Source organism: Lissotriton helveticus, chromosome 4_1 (genome assembly GCF_964261635.1).
Source record: "Lissotriton helveticus chromosome 4_1, aLisHel1.1, whole genome shotgun sequence".
NCBI classification, from domain to species: Eukaryota; Metazoa; Chordata; class Amphibia; order Caudata; family Salamandridae; genus Lissotriton; species Lissotriton helveticus.
In genome coordinates this window covers 126,563,663-126,576,313 of record NC_136063.1, presented here as the reverse complement: position 1 = coordinate 126,576,313, position 12,651 = coordinate 126,563,663, and positions in this window count along the sequence as shown.

Genomic DNA, 12,651 nt, shown 5'->3' with positions numbered 1-12,651 from the left:
GTCTGAGACAAACCTTTATCAATGCAGTCCAAAACAAATGACTCCCTGTTCACATCCTTGTCTGGGCATGCGCCATGTCTCACTGATCCATCCCAGAAATGCGCTGAATTCAGACAATGCCAACCTGTAAAAGCGCCTCGTAGAGTCAGCTATGGATTTCTCGACCAGGCTCACTAGTCTCACTCTCCCCAGGCCCAGATACCGTCTGGCACCTTGTTCTTGCAAGTCACCACTCACGGCGCCAGATGTCTGAAACGCTGCCACTGCGAACAATACAATGCATCCGCAATGTCATTGCCTGCACCTGGGACATGTTGCAACTAAATGCTCAAGAGAGCTCTTTGAAATGGTGCAGTAGTTATCCACTGCCCCGGCATTCGCAAAAATTTGAAGGCTCTCAAGAGCTTTGCAACCAGTTAGCTGACTTTGTTCAACTTAAAATATCTAACATTTACAAAGAGCTTGAAGCGTCAAAATCAAAAGACAAAAACTTGCCGTCTTTAAGTACAGAGCTCAGTATAACTTAAATCCTTTGAATATAAGGAAAAAAGTGAACATCTGCTCACAGTCTTTTCTTTCCTTACCCCAGAACTTGTGAGTGGCACCTCCTTGGTACTAAGGCTGGGTCTACCCTGGAACCAGTTGAACCTCATAATCTGTACATGTTGCCCAGAATGGTAGCGCACCCACTTTCATCTATGATAAATAAAGCCATATCTTCTAGGTGTTACCCGCTGTTTTGGAAGGAGGCAGTAGTAAAGTCACTCCTCAAAACCCAACCTGGACCTGAAGGACCTTAAAATTTACTGCACTGTCTCTCTACTTCCAGTCCTAGCTAGCACATTGAAGTGACATCTCAATAACCACATTATGGCAATTGTGGAAGAGTTGACTGGAAGAGTCACAGTTCCAGAAGAACCACAAAACTGAAACAGCATTGGGATCTGCCATAAACTGCATTAGGCTGCTTATAGATGAAGGGCAGAGCATGGTTCTTATCATGTTGGATTTTCTCAGCTGCCTTTATTGCTATCATTCTCATCCTTGCTGATTGAATGCCTCCAGGAAATGAGTATTATAGACATGGCTCTGAAACTACTGTCCTCCTTCCTCAAGGATAGATCCCAAAGGGTAATGTTTATCCAATTCCTGTCTGACTTGACCATGCCAAAGTTGGGTGACACAGGACCAATTCTTTAGCCTCATGCTTTTAAACCACTATGTCTCCCCACTTGCTAGGATGATCCACTCCCATGTGCTACAAGCTGTCTCATATCCCAATGACACTCAGATCATCTCTAAGGACACGGCAGCGAACACAGACAAGTTTAACCATTGTATGAAAGCAGTAGCCGGGTGGATGTAAAGAAACTACCTGCAGCTTAATGACGAAAAGACTGAGGTGTTGTTTTTTGGAACTCAAGCTTCCATTTGGAACAACTGGATACACTCAGCATCTTACTTGCTCCAACAGAGAAGCCTAAGAATCAAGGAGTGATACTGGACAGTGAGCTCTCACTGAACTGGCAGGCCAACCAAACAACAGCTAGTAGGACCTGGCTTATCAAAGCGCTGAAGAAAATCTTTACTTTTATCCCCCTAAAGTTGGTATCGGTTATGTCAAGAATTGACTATTGTAATGTGCTTTATTTGGATACTAATATCAGCACCCAAGCCAAACTGCAATTAGTGCTGAATGTATTGGCAAGACTTACCCTGGACATTCTTTAATGGCAGTTGGTGTCCACAGTATAATTTTATCTGCACTGGCTCCTTATGAAAGTATTGCATTATGTTCAAGGCCCTATGCATAGTACACAAGGCCCTTTATTAGGCCAGTCCAGATGGAATCAAAGCACTGCTTTACTGGTACATACCTGAAAGGAATCTTTGCTTAGCTCACCTCAATCTGGGTACAATGCCCATAGTCAAGAAGAAGAGATGGGGAGACATTGTATACTGATCTTTGTTGAACCAGTCCCTGATAGCCGAACGTTCAGAAAGCAAAGCTACATCTCATTCTCAGTGAAGGGTGATAACATTGTTGTAGGGCCTCTTACCACGGTCTCAATCCCTGCTCAGAGTTCAGCAGTTAGCCTGCTGGGGAATACACATCAACATCCAGCGAACTCTGAGCCAAAACCATGTGAGGTCAGCCACTCACACAAAACAGGAGTGGAAGTAGGTTCTGGGGATCCAGGGACCTTTTGAGAATATGAACCCCTTCGCTGCTAGGCCTTTTCCCCTCCTGTGCTAAGCCTTTTTTTGGCGATTTGGGGTAGTGGGCGCTTAGGCCGCTGTAACTTTTTGACCACATAAGGTATCCACACCAATTTTGCGTCCTTTTCTCCCAACATCATGGGGATTGTAAAGGTACCCAGGGTTTGTGGATTGCCTTGGAGGGGTCCCAGAAATAAGCAAAATACAGTACAATTTTTGTTTATTTCTTGAAAATTGAAAAAACGGGCTGCAAATGAAAGTCTCTGGATTTTTCCCTGCAAATGTTATCAAACAAGGGTTTGTGGAGCTGAAATCCCCATTTTTCTAGCTTTTAGGGAATGACTGTCTTTTGTTAGAGAACCAACATTTTTCACACAGTTTTGGCATATTTCTGGGACAGCCTATTTTTTCTATTTTTAGTGCTTTCAACCTCCTTCCAGTTAATGGTAAAAATGAGTATGAAAGCAATAATGGATCCTGACAAGCTATACATTTTAGAAAAGTAGACAAAATTCTGAATACAGAAAGGGGTCATTTGTCTAAATCCATGAAGGTTTCTTTATAGAAACTAACAGTTAAATGTTGGAAAAATTTTAAATTAGTTGAAAAAACAGCCTTTTGTCTCAACGTTTTCACCTGTAACTTCTTGTAATTATGACAGCTGTTTGAAAGCAATATACCGTTACATCCGCTGGACCTTTCTCGGTGTGGGGATATATAGGACTTGTAGGTTCACCTGGAACCCGATGAACCCAGAGCCAAAAACTGAGCAGCAACTTGCACTGGTATTTTATTATGTACCAGGTATAGCACAATTATTCCGCGAAAATGTATACATGGAAAAAGCGGTATGAAAGACACCTATGTATTTCTGAATTGGGTACAAATTATAGAGTTTAGAAACAGTATATATTTGCACATTTTCAAAATTGGGAATACTCATACTAGCATGAGAATTATTGGTCATTTTTCAAAATGACTTCTTTTTTACACAATGTCTTTCATTTGGAAGGGAGAAATGTATGAAATCTTAATAGGTAATAACAGTTGCTTTACAAATCTGAATTACCCCAAGTCTCCCGATAGAAACGGTGCCTCACTTGTGTGGATCAGCCTTGTGCACGCGACAGGAAACAGCGCAAAACGCAACATGGTCACCCCTCAATCTTGCAATGAAAAATTGCCCTTTTTTGGCAGATTGAATAGCTGTTGTTTTTGTACCTTAGCTCTGCCGGTACCTAGGGAAACCTAGCAAACCTATACATTTTTGAAAAGTAGACACCCTGGGAAATCCAGGATCGGGTGACTTGACTGCCTCCCACCAGGTTCTGTTACCCAGAATCCCTTGCAAACCTAAACAAAATGACCCAATTTTTTTTCCTATATTTATGCTGTGGAAAGTTCTGGAATCTGCGTGGATCCACAAATCTCCACCCACCCCGTGTTCCCCAAAGTATTCTGAGAAAAATGGTACCTCATTTGTGTGGGTTGGCCTACTGCCTGTGATAGAAAATGGCACAAAATGCAACGTGGTTGCACCTCAATTTCGCAGTGAAAAATGACCATTGTTTTGCAAAGTGCCTAGCTGTAGTTTTTTAACCTTATCTCTTCCGGCACCTAGGGAAACCTAGCAGACCTATACATTATTGAAAACTATACACACAGGGGAATTCGGGATGGGGTGACTTGACTGCCTCCCACCAGCTTTTGTTACCCAGAATCCCTTGCAAACCTAAAATATTGACAAATAAAACACATTTTCTCCACATTTCTGTGGTGGAAAGTTCTGGAATCTGCGTATATCCACAAATTTCCTTCTACCCTGCGTTTCCCAAAGTCTGCCGAGCAAAATGGTACCCCACTTGTGTGGGTCGGCCTAGTGCCTGCGACAGGAAAGGCGCAAAACGCAACGTGGTCACACCTCAAATTCGCAATGAAAAATGACCCTTTTTTGCCAAAGTGCCTAACTGTAGTTTTTGAACCCTAGCTCTGCCGGCACCTAAGGAAACCTAGCAAACCTATACATTTATGAAAACTAGACACCCAGGTGAATCCAGGATGGGGTTACTTGACTGCCTCCCACCTGGTTCTGTTACCCAGAATCCCTTGCAAACCTAAAAAATTGACAAAAGAAACACATTTTCTCCACATTTCTGTTGTGGAAAGTTCTGGAATCCGTGTGTATCTACAAATTCTCTTCCACCCTGCGTTCCTCAAAGTCTTCTGAGAAAAATGGTACCCCACTTGTGTGGGTCGGCCTATTGCCTGCAACAGGAAACGGTGCAAAACGCAATGTGGTCACACCTCAATTTCGCAGGGAAAAATGACCCTTTTCTGGCAAAATGCATAGCTGTAGTTTGTGAACCCTAGCTCTGTCAGCACCCGGGGGCTTCTAAGGAGGTATGGCTTGCGTGGATCCCCCAACGTTTTCTTACCCAGAATCCCCTGCAAACCTCAATTTTAGCTGAAAACAATCAGTTTTTCACACATTTTTGTGTGGGAAAGCGTGGCATCACTGGGCTCACACAAATGTCCTACCACCCAGCGTTCCCCCAGGTCTCCCGATAAAAATGGTGCCTCACTTGTGTGGGAGGCCCAAGTACCCGCGACAGGCAAGGGCCCAAAACCTAGTGAGGCGACTTCAAAATTGCCTATGTCAAAACCACCTGCTTCTGCAAGGGGGTCCCCTGGGTTTTTGGCCCAATGCTCGACGGCCATCTAGGGAAACCTACCAAACCCACACATTTCTGAAAAGTAGACACCCGGGGGCTTCCAAGGAGGTGTGGCATGTGTGGATCCCCCAACGTTCCCCTACCCAGAATTCCTTGCAAACCTCAATTTTAGCTGAAAATAATCTTTTTTTCACACATTTTTGTGTGGGAAAGCGTGGCATCACTGGGCTCACACAAATTTCCTACCACCCAGCGTTCCCACGGGTCTCCCGTTAAAAATGGTGACCCTGGGGACAGACAAAGCAAAAGTAATTGCCCCCGAAAGGGGAGCGACCCTTGTCCAAGGGGTCGCCCCCCCCCCAAAAAAAACAATAGGGCTGCACAAAATGAGAGTGACCCTTGCCCAAGGTGCCACTCCCCTGTTCATTGCCCCAGTATGCCAATTATTTAAAAAATAAAGGGGCCGCTCCCCAAACTCACAAACACTGCAAATTAAAAAAAAAAATCCCTGGTGTCTAGTGGGCATTCCTGCTGCACAATCGTGCAGCAGGAATGCTCTAAAGAGGCATCGAGGTAAAGGAAAACCCTTTGCTTTCCCCCGATGCCCCTTTAGTTTAAATCCCCCCAGCCCCAGGCCCCAAACTTACCTGTTTCTCCTCCGACTCGGAGGAAGCAAATGGCTTCCCTGCGCGTCGGAGGAGAACGGGAATCTCCAAAGATGTCAGCGCACCTCGTGCGCTGATGTCATTGATGACGCGGGCGGGGGGAGGCAGCTATAACTTCCCTCAAACTTCAGGTCATCCTTGCTAGGCAATCTTTAAGCAATGTTGCTACAGCCAGGACCTTGCTACAGAGATTCCGATATTCTTTTTGCAAAAAACCAATTGTTTCCTTTGGAGTTAGTTGAATGACATTTGGGAAGGCAGAGGCCTATTGTGAATGTCTGGTGATGTTGTGGAAATGCATCTGATCAATTTTAAATATATATTTTTGAACATTTCTAAGGCTGTTAAGACTGTTGCATTACATCTGGGGTTTATCCTGTGACAGAACAGCAAGAACTGTCAGAGCAAATCACTTACACATGATCTGTATAAATGTTCTGCATAAGCAACTCTGATTCCCAATTAATAGTATACGATTCGTAAGAAAGGGAACCCAAAATATGAATGCCTCTTGGAGATCATTTGCAGTGGCACAAGAGTCAAGTAGGATGCAAACTCATCCTCTACAGAGAATCTACGATCATGAAGTTTGAGATAGTTGCCTTATAGAGAAAAATGTTGAATGCATATCTAAAGTACTCATCTCTTGCAACATTTTAGTTTCAGGAATAACAGTCTTTATATCATAGTTAAGAGAATTGACTACAGGGAGACGCAGCTAATGCAAATCCATTCACGATTACAGTTAAATGCCGGACATTAATGGGAAATTACTTAGATATCCCCTATTTCCATGCACACATTCGTGCTCAGTAGCAGTAACAAGCCATAGTGGATGAGACCAGAGTGTCTGTTTTCTCTCTTATCCCATTCCTTTTACTTCATTTCTAATACTGGACAAGTCACCCAGTAAATTGATCAGGTTCAATGCCTGCATATGTGAAATTCGCCAATGGAAGAAGAATAAGGGGCAGATTAACTATCATTTGATGTAGCACAAGGCAGCAAGACAATTTGCTTTGCTGCGTAAATAGAGTGAGAACAAATGCACCTTATCTACTGAGCTATGGTGTATACATACATTCTCAATATGCTGGCACACTAGTGGCTGCATAGCGCCATGCAGGCGTCCTTTCACCATGGTGCAAGTGTGCCTGAGTTGCAGGCTACATTGTTTTTGTGCAGGAAAAACCTACTAAAACAATCCTTTTAAGCTTTTTCCTCTTTCTACATGTGACGCAGATAGAGGAAAAGAGAGCACTGCGAAGGGGCTTTTTGACTCATTCCCAGGTTAGCTGGTGCTAATAAGTCTGAGACAGCACCAAAAACCATGGATGAATGTGTGGGAACAAACATGCTTCACCTGTGGAATGTCTTCCAAGGGCAGAGTAACACAAAGCAGCAACTTGCACTGCCTTGCATTACTCCAGATTTACTATGCCATGCAGCACTGTGCAATTTAACTCTGCATGGCATAGTACATCTCAGTTAAGGACTTGCCTTGCCCTTACGTCACTTTGCATTACACAAAGACAATGCACGCCCTTAGTAAATCTGGGTCCAACTGTTTAAAACGGAACACTGACAAGACCGAAATCAAGATCTTTGGGACGAGTTTATTAACATCTGACTCCATCTGGTGGCTAACATAGCTAGGGCTGACACCCACCTCACCACCCACACCGAGAACTATCAGCCCCCATAAAACTGCCACACACAACTACGAGAGCACTCTCTATGCTTGAATCAACATAGAAACCTACCAGAAGGTTTCAGACCTTTAAGAACTGTTTGGCTCACCTCGCCAAACTCATATCACACAACACCCAGCAGAAGTCGGGCAGTCTAACATGGTGGGGAGGGACCGACACACAATGTAATAGGAAAATTAAATAAATAAATCTCATTCGGTTGTATGTCAACACCGCACTTTCCTGCACTGACCGTCGCTGATGAATCACTGACATTATATCCACAACCACAGTATCGACATGCAAAAATATCGGCACAAAATGATTGATAACACTATTATCGACTAACAATACTTATTTAAAATCTAACACAAATATTGAATCCTTATTATCGTCAACAACAAAAATCATAAACAACATTATCGAACACACACATATCGTTAAATAAAATATCGACATATCTTTAAAAACATACAATATATCCCAAATATCGAATATTAATATATAGAAAGCAAATGTATTGAATTTATACAAATATCGACTTTTTAGAAATAACTAAAAACAAGATATCTTGACCCCAAAATTTATTTTTACAGTATAAACACTCACTACACACATTATAACTATAATATAATCTTATTATAGCATATAAAACCATAAAATAATAGCAAAACACGCATATATATTAAATAAAATATTAGTAAACCTAACACATACAACATTTAACAATATAACCAATGTAAAACATACATTAAAAAAAAAATCTGAACAAAAAAAATAATTAGCACTAACAACTTCTTAATTAGCATTTGCCATATGTGGAAACAATTTCCAAACACTAAAAACAAAATAACAACAACTAATAAAAACCTCAACTAGTAAAATACACCAATCAAATAAACTTATCAATTAAATAAACACTATATAAACAACGAAAAGCTATGTTTAAGATACACAACAACTCTACAGAAAAAAAGAAGAGGAAACTCTGCCCGATAACTTCCAGAACGCAGATCTACATTACAGAAAGAAGCTTTTCAACTGCACTAAGTAAGTAAAACTGCAGTTAAAATTAAACACTACTTATAGTCTTCACCCAAAAATATATAAAAATATATTTCACTAATATATTTGTCTTAAACTTATATCTCCTCTTCTAAAAAGGACCAAAAACTACTTCTGCTGCATCAACAATAAAGTTACTAAAAAAGTAAGTATATTACAATTTTATATTTGGCAACTCCCTACAAACCCAACCCAAAAACCCAATTTTCCATAATGTCCCCTTCACCTACAACAAAATAGAACAACAATATTTAAATTATATTTCTTATTCCCAACAGAAACATCTTCCAAAAAATTAAAATAGAACTTTGAAAAATATTCAACACCATCCTTACGGAAATCAACAGCAACATTGTAAGTATATGCAAAGAAATTAATATGTATTTACTTAAAAACTATACTGTTTTATTTCAATTAATTTTTATAAATATTTTCCTTAGAACTAAAAAGACCACCATTAATGAAGGCGCACAATTTATTATGTTGCAAAAAAGGAAAATGTTATTATGTTATATGGATTATATATACACTCAAGAAAAACAAATTGGTTTAAAAGTATTTTGGAAATGTAACAATTATTATTTGAATAAATGCTATGGAAGAGCGATGACACAATAAACCACTGTTGTATATGTAAAATAACATAACCACCCCCCAAATATAACTGAAACTGAAGTAAGAGATGCACTTGAAACAATAAAAAAAGCTAGCACCAGTACAGATAGACCGACCACAGAAAGACTAAAAGAGCAGTTCCTAAAAGTACCCCAACATGCATCTAGCCAATTACCCTCTATTGATTCTTTAAAAGGACAATAGCAGGACAAAAGAAAGATACTACAATTATTACACCTGCCCCTAAAACCCTTCAAGAGGTAGATATTCCCCCTGAACTAAGTATAACACACAGTAATGAACCATTTATACTATTTGATAAGAAATGCAAAGATGCAAGAATTATTATGTTTACTACAGCAAACGGTTCACTTAAATTACAACAATGTAAAACCTGGATGATGGCTGGGACCTTCAAAATGTGTCCCAAACCATGTTATCAGTTGTACACAAGCCATATTTTTTTCACAATACTAATATTCCATTTATCTATAATCTACTCCCCAATGAACAAAAAGCTACCTACCTTGAAATTTTAAATCAAACAAAAAAATTATTGAATTTGAGCAAGCCATGATTAATACTATACTAAAATGCCACCCACATACAGCAATCCAGGGTTGCTATTACCATTATAATCAATGTCTATGGAGAAATCTGCAAAAGTCAACCCTTAGGGGTCTATTAGGATGGCGGATGGAAAACCACCCCGATCCGCATGGTAGCAGAAATCAACCGTCCGGCAGGCCTATTAGGATCCACCGACCAAAAAATCAATTTGCAGCGATACGAGGCCACCAAAGACGGCCCGTAGCGGGCGCAGCTGGTGAAAATCCATCCGCCGCGGTCGGATTCGTGGCAAAAATACATCAAACCACCGCCAGGACAGCGGAGAGACTGCACAGAAAATTAGGATATCCCGATGTGATCGCGGTACGTTCCGCAGTTTGTGACTGCCGCAGTCGCAAACAGTGATGAATGGGAGATCCGGCAGAGTGGTGTGGCTCACTGGTTAGAGGCGGCAGACCCGGGAGCAGAGGACGGCCCGGGACCAGGGTTCAATTCCCGACGCGGCAGGGTCTTGGACCAGGGTCAACGGACTCGATAACTCTCGCCTCGGTGCCTACTCTAACTAGGGATCACACTCGGCAACTCTGGGCATTAGCTTGCCTCATCTCCACAACGGCCCCCCACATACGCCGGGGATGCCTGGTTTCACCTTGGAGATACCCAGTAGGGACCATCTCACAGGGAAAGCCAGGACGGGTTCCCCAGCGGTCTACAGCGCAGAGATACTCCTTCGGGAGTCGATTCTAGCGCTTTAGAAACCCACAATCAAGGGTTGCAGCATAACCATCGCTGTGGATTCTCCGTGAAAAAAATTGCAGCCGACTAAAAAACAATCACAAAAGAGACTGAACCCCGGCACTCTAAATGTTATAAGTACAATTTGTAAATGAGTTTATATGGCAATGGAAACACCATGATGATGAGAAAAATCTTCTACCACAGGGATTTCGTAAGCAGAATAGAATCGGATGATTCAACAGTGGTTTATTGCATCGAAGACACATCAATTATATTTCAAACAGTCTTAGCTTTAGAGAAAGCACAAATTCTTTGATGTAGTTAGAATTTCGGTTTCTTGGCTTGGTAGCACAGAAACAGCCAACACACGTTTCGTCACCACCGTGACTTCCTCAAGGCTGTAAGAAATAAACATGAAATACAGTGGTTGGCACATGAATCCAGAGAAAAGACTTAAGACTTTGTAGTTGTGTCATGAGTTGGAGAGGTGTGGAATGGTGTGAAAAAGAGAAGTTTAGCACACCAAAAGAACAAGAAGAGCAACACCCAGAGCAAGAGAAGGTACGGAAAAGTTAAGGAAAGATTTCCGGAATAAGAAGACGTCAAAAGGACGTGTGCAACTTAGCATCACATAACTCCATGGATATGTGGCTGTATCAGATATATTAAATGAGTTAATGCAAGATCAATAATTTAAAGGTAGTAAAGAACTTAAGGATTTATTCACAGAAAAGAAAAAAAGAAAAAACTTCTGAGTGTATCAAAAACACCAGGTGAAGTTCTCAAAGGTTAATCATTCACCCAAAAAAAAAAATATCTGAAAGAAATAAATATTGTAGAATAACCTTGTGATAGAGGCATATGAGCCCGGCAGGATGTTTCAATTGTGGCTCTCTAGTCACAAACTGCAGAGGATCCTTTGTCAGTGCTAGTGGAAAGCATTCTGAAATTGTAAGCATATGCTTAGTTAGTGCCAGCAATGTATACTCAGATAGTCCTTGAAACATGGGTACACAAAGTAGTTTAAACTAAGAGCAGGTGCTAGGCAAGATAAGGTATATAAAAATGTAATAACCTTAAGAGTAATGGCAAGTGGGCCTGGGAAAGTAATCCAGATAGCGGCTCCGAAGTCTAAAATTGCTGTAGATTCTAAGCAAACGTTAATGGCGAAGGAGCTGAGATCACCAAAAAGGCTTATTTTAGTGCTAATAGGAGTGGGCCCATGGAGAGGAGCCTTTGGGCCTAAATGTACTTTTTATTAAGTACCTTTGAAAATTGGTCCGTACTCAATTGCCAAGCCTCCCTAGTCCAATTAGTGACCTGGGCAGTGGGGTTTTGAGAGCAAATGTGAACATGTAATCATGATACATCCCATAATTGATTGCACCTAGACGTCTTGAAGCAATAGATCTCTATTGGCAAATTACTCACATACTAGTAGCTCCTAAATCTCCCAGTTCGGGCCATATTTTGAATATATAACTCGGAGTTTAAAATAGTTCCTAAACAACAGAAAATACAAAAGAGAAAAGAAACTACCTTAATATTTCTTTACTTTAAAACTTTAAACCTGTGATACAAAATTAACACATTAAAAACCTAAGTGTCCCATGAAACTTACACTGAGAATATTTGGAAATCTTTAGACTGGTCACCAATTTCACGGTAGACGTTCTAAAATACAATATCTCAAAGTAGAATTCTTTTCTGTGGAGATAGGTAATATAAAATGTAGGGCTTACCAAATAAAGTAAAAGCTACAGTGGACAGTAGTCTATTTGTATACTGTGCATTCATACAGACTTACATTCAAACATTAGTAATTTATTCCATAGTTAAGTCAGGAAGCAAGAGGAGACATCTCAATCAGGTACTGTGATAAGACCCTGAGTAAAAGAGAAATAGAACAATATATTTGTGCGGATGTAATAGTTGTGGGTAAGGAGCCGAGATGTCAGCGGCAGGAAATTAGATTAATTAAATAGTACATTGTCCACAATATATATTAGTTGTCCTAAGAGATAATTATTGTCATGTTGCAAGTAAACCTATTTGATTTCCAAGCGTGCAAACAGACATCTGTTAAGGTTAAGGACATATGTCAATTGTGTACTGCATAACGGGAAATCGGGAAACTAAAATAAGAAACCAGTATAAACATAACAATGTTTAATCCCTCGAAAACATCCCACAAGCAAATAGTCCCGCAGTTGTACCTAGCTACCCAACCCTTCCATGGGTCCTAATTGTCCACGCTCATTTAACAGAAAACGTCGCTGACATTCATAATGAAATGTCGGCCGGGAAGGGTCAGCCAGCGTATATCCGGCAAGTACTAGGCCCTCAGAAACAGCAGCGGACAAACGTACTCACCAATAAAGGTATCTACAAGCGACCCCCAGCACCCGCACACGT